The sequence below is a fragment of the Salvelinus fontinalis genome, chromosome 8, assembly GCF_029448725.1.
Source record: "Salvelinus fontinalis isolate EN_2023a chromosome 8, ASM2944872v1, whole genome shotgun sequence".
In the NCBI taxonomy this organism is placed as follows: domain Eukaryota; kingdom Metazoa; phylum Chordata; class Actinopteri; order Salmoniformes; family Salmonidae; genus Salvelinus; species Salvelinus fontinalis.
The window spans coordinates 11,857,337-11,863,336 of record NC_074672.1 but is presented as its reverse complement, the minus strand read 5'-3'; the positions used below and the strand labels follow the sequence as shown (position 1 = coordinate 11,863,336).

At 40.4% G+C, this 6,000-nt stretch overlaps 1 pseudogene; it reads left to right on the top strand.

The window, feature by feature from the left end:
* The first annotated feature begins 669 nt into the window (after nucleotides 1-669).
* Nucleotides 670-2,536, top strand: LOC129860558 (40S ribosomal protein S26-like; annotated as a pseudogene).
* The last annotated feature ends 3,464 nt before the right edge of the window (nucleotides 2,537-6,000 follow it).

The window sequence follows — 6,000 nt, the reverse complement described above, 5'->3', positions numbered from 1 at the left end:
CCAAAAATTATAACAAACACCTTACCATCTAACACTACACTCACCAAACATTATAATAAGTACCATATATTTAGTCCTACTTCAGGCCAACAGCCTGAAAGGATGGGACATCACCGCTTAACACACCCTGTAACTCTTCTGATGTCAGGTCTTGCACACCCAAATACCTCTCTGTAGCTGCCACCACAACCTCTATTTTATGTGACTTACATTCCATCCCTGCAGCACAGTTGATAACCATTACTATAAATGCCAAAAATCCAATTTTACTGAAACATATATCACTTGTTGGTTTATCCCTCTGTACTGGTACAGATCTACTACTCACACCACTCCTCTCAGGATCCCTCCCCCTTGTCCCATCTTCCTCTGCTTTCTTCACTGCCTCAGCATATGACAACTTCTGCACTACTCTAACACTGGAAACCTCAATCTACCCAGCCCCATAGGCACCCTTACAATTAACACATACCACTACTTTCAAAGCTTGATAATTAGTTGATTATTTGAACCAGCTGTGTAGTGCAGGGCAAAAACCAAAACGTGCAACCCTTGGGGTCCCGAGGACCGAGTTTGGGAAACCCTGCCTCCCTCTGCTGTACCAGCTCATACACCAGTCAATGCCGACATCTAGCGAACGTCCACACAAAACGCACATGGGATCTGTACATGCGCACTGCTCTCCCGTCGGACGGAAAAGACTCATGAATTTTCCTTCCACTTCCGTCTCGTTCTCTTTCCAGCCTTCCATGCCACGATGGTAAGAGCTTGTCTGATTCTTCTACAGGCCCAGCATGTTGAATTGAAAAATACACGCCAAAATACACCACCGAATTGGTCAATTATTTGTAGAAATTAATAATATGTAGTCCATTCTTCATATTTTGGGTACAAAAGGTGTTTATATGTGGTATATTACTTATAAATATGGTTCGCTAACTAGCCACAACAAGCACGCGCTAACTTATGTGTGCTTGATAGCCTGCTATGATGGGTCGTTTGTTGAAAATCATGGATCTAAACTGTATGTTATAATAGTTAGGCGCATAATCCGTTTTAACATGTCCTCAAAGCCGTTAGAATAACTCGATAACGTTCTTAGCATTAAGAGGATAGGAAACTAACTAGCCGTTTACCTTAACTAAGCCTACGAAGTACCCGTTTTTAAGGAGCAAATAGGCTTCGGAGTGCGTTCGTTGTCAGAATTATGTGGCGCAGATGAATAGGGAAACCAGTATCTATGTATGCGGGTGTTGATGCTAAACACATTTCCCCAAGTATTATAAGTTAGATCAGATCTGTGGGGAATGTACGTGACATGATCTGTTCAGGAACGTTCTGTGGGTAAAGTTGTCTAGTCATGTTGCAGGCTCACACATTGGGTTCCGTAGCTACCAGGAAAATAACTGGACATCTCATCCACCTCTCCCCAGACTAAGAAGAGAAGGAATAACGGCCGTGCCAAGAAGGGTCGTGGACATGTCCAGCCCATCCGCTGCACTAACTGTGCCCGGTGTGTGCCTAAGGACAAGGCCATCAAGAAGTTTGTCATCAGGAACATTGTCGAGGCTGCTGCGGTGAGGGACATCACAGAGGCCAGCGTGTTTGACTGTGAGTAGCTGCTGAATGATGTCAAACATTCAAATATCTACTTTTTTTGTGTTGGCAAATGTATGTGCATGTATCTGGTGCATTGGGAGGATTATGCTGGGGGAAATGTGAAAGTATCAGGCAAGTGCTTTTGTATTTTTTCCCCCTGTACACATGTGGCTGTATTGAATGACTGACCTAGACTACAGTGGCTTACAGTTAAATAAATAAAAATTATAATAATTGAAATGAGTACTGTAGTATCAATATTCTGGCCCAGCTCTGAGGTGCCATTGATCTGACCTTGCCCTTATTGTTGTCTCCCCTGTAGCATATGTGCTGCCCAAGCTGTATGTGAAGCTGCACTACTGTGTGAGCTGTGCCATCCACAGTAAGGTGGTGAGGAATCGCTCCACCGAGGCCAGGAAGGACCGCACACCACCACCTCGCTTCAGGCCCAGTGTAAGTTATAGACCCTTAACTAGGAGCTAAAAAGAGTAAACGGCCTCAGCAGTGCACCTCCCTTAATTAAACTACTGGAAGTACTGCGCTGGATGTGACGGCAGAGATTATGGAAGGACGTGTTTGGTGGGCGTTTAACATTCGAAAGCCATGTAGCCTAAGATTGTCAAGTTAAATTGACCTCAGCTAGTTAGTCAATTGACAAACTAAACTAATTGATTTATAAACCTGAAAGCATGATCTGAATCTTTTCCAATTCACCTAGTCTGGATCCTAAAGCTCTTTTTGGGACAGGAAGTTGAGATGGTAGACGAAGTGAACGTATATTATGAAAGCATGTTATGAATATTTGACTAAATTTTGTTTATGTTTTCTCCCTTCTAGGGTGGTGCCCCAAGACCACCTCCAAAGCCCATGGGTTAATGTGGTGGACTATCCTAAGGGTTACTGTCAGTTTTGTGAAAATAAAAGTGATTTAACTGTACATCAGAAGTGTTACATTTGTATACCACCTTGGGAGCAGAATATCTGAAATACTGTATATTGAATATGCCAATTTAATGGAGTCAGAACATTAACATGTACTTTTATTGGACACAAATAAGTTGAACAGAGCTGGGTTGCATACCATAACATATTTTGATATCAAAAGTAACACTTATTTTAAAGAATGAGGCAGTTTAGTGACTTTGTCATATTGAGGTAAAGTTTTATTTGTTGTCACAAAATTAAAACATTGCAATTCAGTGAAAGGCTAATGACCGGAATAAGGGCAATTCCACATTAAGTGACACCAACTCAGATTTTTCACTGTCAAACAAAAGCCATACATTTGCCTCTGGTAATTCTGTTACCAATCTTTGCATCTTCACTGTTCAAGTAAAGGTGTTTTCTTGTCAAATGTTCTATGGAAATTCAAAGGAGTCCTTGTGCATAGAGTTGTATGGTTAAACTGCACTCATTGGATTTTGTTTGAGATGCTCAGGTTGTTCATTTTCAAATGTGTTACAAGAGGTGCTTGAAGATGGCAGCCCCCATGCACTTAATACAAACTCGTTTTGCTAGATCGGCTGTATTGTATATTGCTCTGTTTGTATGTTCATTAGCGTATACATGATCCCAATTTTAGATTACGCAGCTATGAACCATATCGCGCACGGTAGTTTAAAAACATTGGCTAATTTTAACGAAGATTAACTAAATCAAGAGATCACAGCCCGTGAGTCATAGTCATAGTGGGCAGAACAAGCAGAAAAGTGGGCAGGTCCAAGCACGAGCTAGCGCGATCCTATTGGAACGTTCTAGCACACGTTTGCATATTCCCGTCACGGAACGCCTTGCCTGAAGTACGCATGTGTAATACCTGAATTCGCATTTGCACTTCTAATCAACGCGATTTTTAAAAAAAGGTAAGGACTACTAGCTAAATTCGGATAACAATTTCGCTGGTGAAAATGTATTGGTCGCGGGTTTTTTAACTTCTAAATTGCACCGCGGCCGCCATTGAATTGCCATGGCATTTCTCTTAAATGTAATTCACTGTGACCTGCTGTTGATTTGTACGACAGTGAGGCAGGCTGTTCGCTCGGAGATAGTTTAAACTGCATTCTAATGTTGACTTTGCTCAAATAAAACTATCAAGCGAAGTGTTTTATGCATGCTCAGTTCTTAGGTCTCGGGGGCTGCCCGAGTGGAAATGTGAAAGGGAAGTTATGGAACTACCTCCCGTGGTTCATTTTACTGGGGAAGTCTTCAATGAAACTGACATTAAATATGGAGAATGATACATTTGCCTCTATTTTGACCATCAAGTAGCCTATTAATGTATATTCCATTTCAGACTATTTGATACAATAACATATGTTAAATGACGATATCACTGAAGTCATTGCAAATCAATTTGTGCCACTTTTGTAGCCTACCTGGAGCTGGCAAACCAATTTCATACATAGCCTATAACTTCAGTTTATTGTTGTTGTAGCCTTGTGTTATTATGCAATTATTAATGGTCATGTTTAATAACAGAAGTAATCAAAGTTCTATCGTAATTGCCGAGCAGTTGTTAGAACATTAGATTGACGGTGACAGTAATCAGATTAGGCTACAGGTAAAACAATAAAAAAATGTAATTAAATGCTTGTCAACAAAACAGTTGTTAACAAGCATATTCATTTCATATACAGTACCAGTCAGAAGTTTGGACACACCTACTCAGGAGTTTATTTTTACTATTTTCTACATTGTAGAATAATAGTGAAGACATAAAAACTATTAAATAATATGGAATCATGTAGTAAACAAAAAAAGTGTTAAACAAATCCAAATATATTTTTGATTCTTCAAAGTAACCACCCTTTGTCTTAAAGACAGCTTTGCACACTTGGCAGTCTCTCAACCAGCTTCATGAGGAATGCTTTCCAACAGTCTTGAAGGAGTTCCCACATATGCTGAGCACTTGTTGGCTTCTTTTCCTTCACTCTGCAGTCCAACTCATCCCAAACCATCTCAGTTGGGTGATTGGGGAGGCCAGGTCATGAGATGCAGCACTCCATCACTCTCCTTCTTGGTCAAATAACCCTTACACAGCCTGTAGGTGTGTTGGGTCATTGTCCTGTTGAAAAACAAATGATAGTCCCACTAAGCACAGACCAGATGGGATGGTGTATTGCTGCAGAATGTTGTGGTAGCCATGTTAGTTAAGTGTGCCTTGAATTCTAAATAAATCAGTGTCACCAGAAAAGCACCATCACACCTCCTCCATGCTTTACGGTGAGAACCACACATGCGGAGATCATTCGTTCACCTACTCCGCATCTCACAAAAACACAGCCAAATTTAGACTCATCAGACCAAAGGACAGATTTCCACCAGTCTAATGTCCATTGCTCGTGTTTCTTGGCCCAAGCAAATCTCGTCTTATTATTGGTGTCCTTTAGTAGTGGTTTCTTTGCAGCAATTTGACCATGAAGGCCTGATTCACGCAGTCTCTGAACAGTTGCTGTTGAGATGTGTCTGTTACTTGAACTCTGTGAAGCATTTATTTGGGCTGCAATTTCTTGGGCTGGTAACTCTAATGAACTTATCCTCTACAGCAGAGGTAACTCTGGGTCTTCCTTTCCTGTGGCGGTCCTCATGAATGAGAGCCAGTTTCATCATAGCGCTTGATGGTTTTTGCGACTGAACTTGAAGAAAGTTTCAAAGTTCTTTAAATGTTTTGCATTGACTGACCTTCATGTCTTAAAGTATTTTACCTTTATTTAACTAGGCAAGTCAGTTAAGAACAAATTCTTATTTACAATGATGGCCTACCCCGGCCAAACCCTAACCCAGACGACGCTGGACCAATTGTGGACCGACCTATGGGACTCCCAATTATGGCCGGTTGTGATACAGCTTGGAATTGAACCAGGGTCTGTAGTGACACCTCAAGCACTGAGATGCAGTGCCTTAGAACGCTGCTACACTTGGGAGACCAATGATGGACTGTTGTTTTTCATGCTTCTTTGAGCTGTTCTTGCCATAGCATGGACTTAGTCTTTTACCAAATAGGGTTATCTTCTGTATACCCCCCCTACCTTGTCACAACACGTATTAAGAAGGAAAGAAATTCCACAAATGACCTTTTAACAAGGCACACCTGTTCATTAAAATTAATTCCAGGTGACTACCTCATGAAGCTGGTTGAGAGAATGCCAATAGTGTGCAAAGCTGTCATCAAGGCAAAGGGTGGTTACTTTAAAGAATATCAAATATAAAATATATTTGATTTGTTTAACACTTTTTTGGTTACTACATGATTCTATATGTTATTTCATAATTTTGATGTCTTCACTATTATTCTACAATGTAGAAAATAGTAAAAAAAAATAAAAAAAAATGGAATGAGTAGGTGTGTCTAAACTTGGTACTGTACATAATATATATATATATATATATATATATATATAT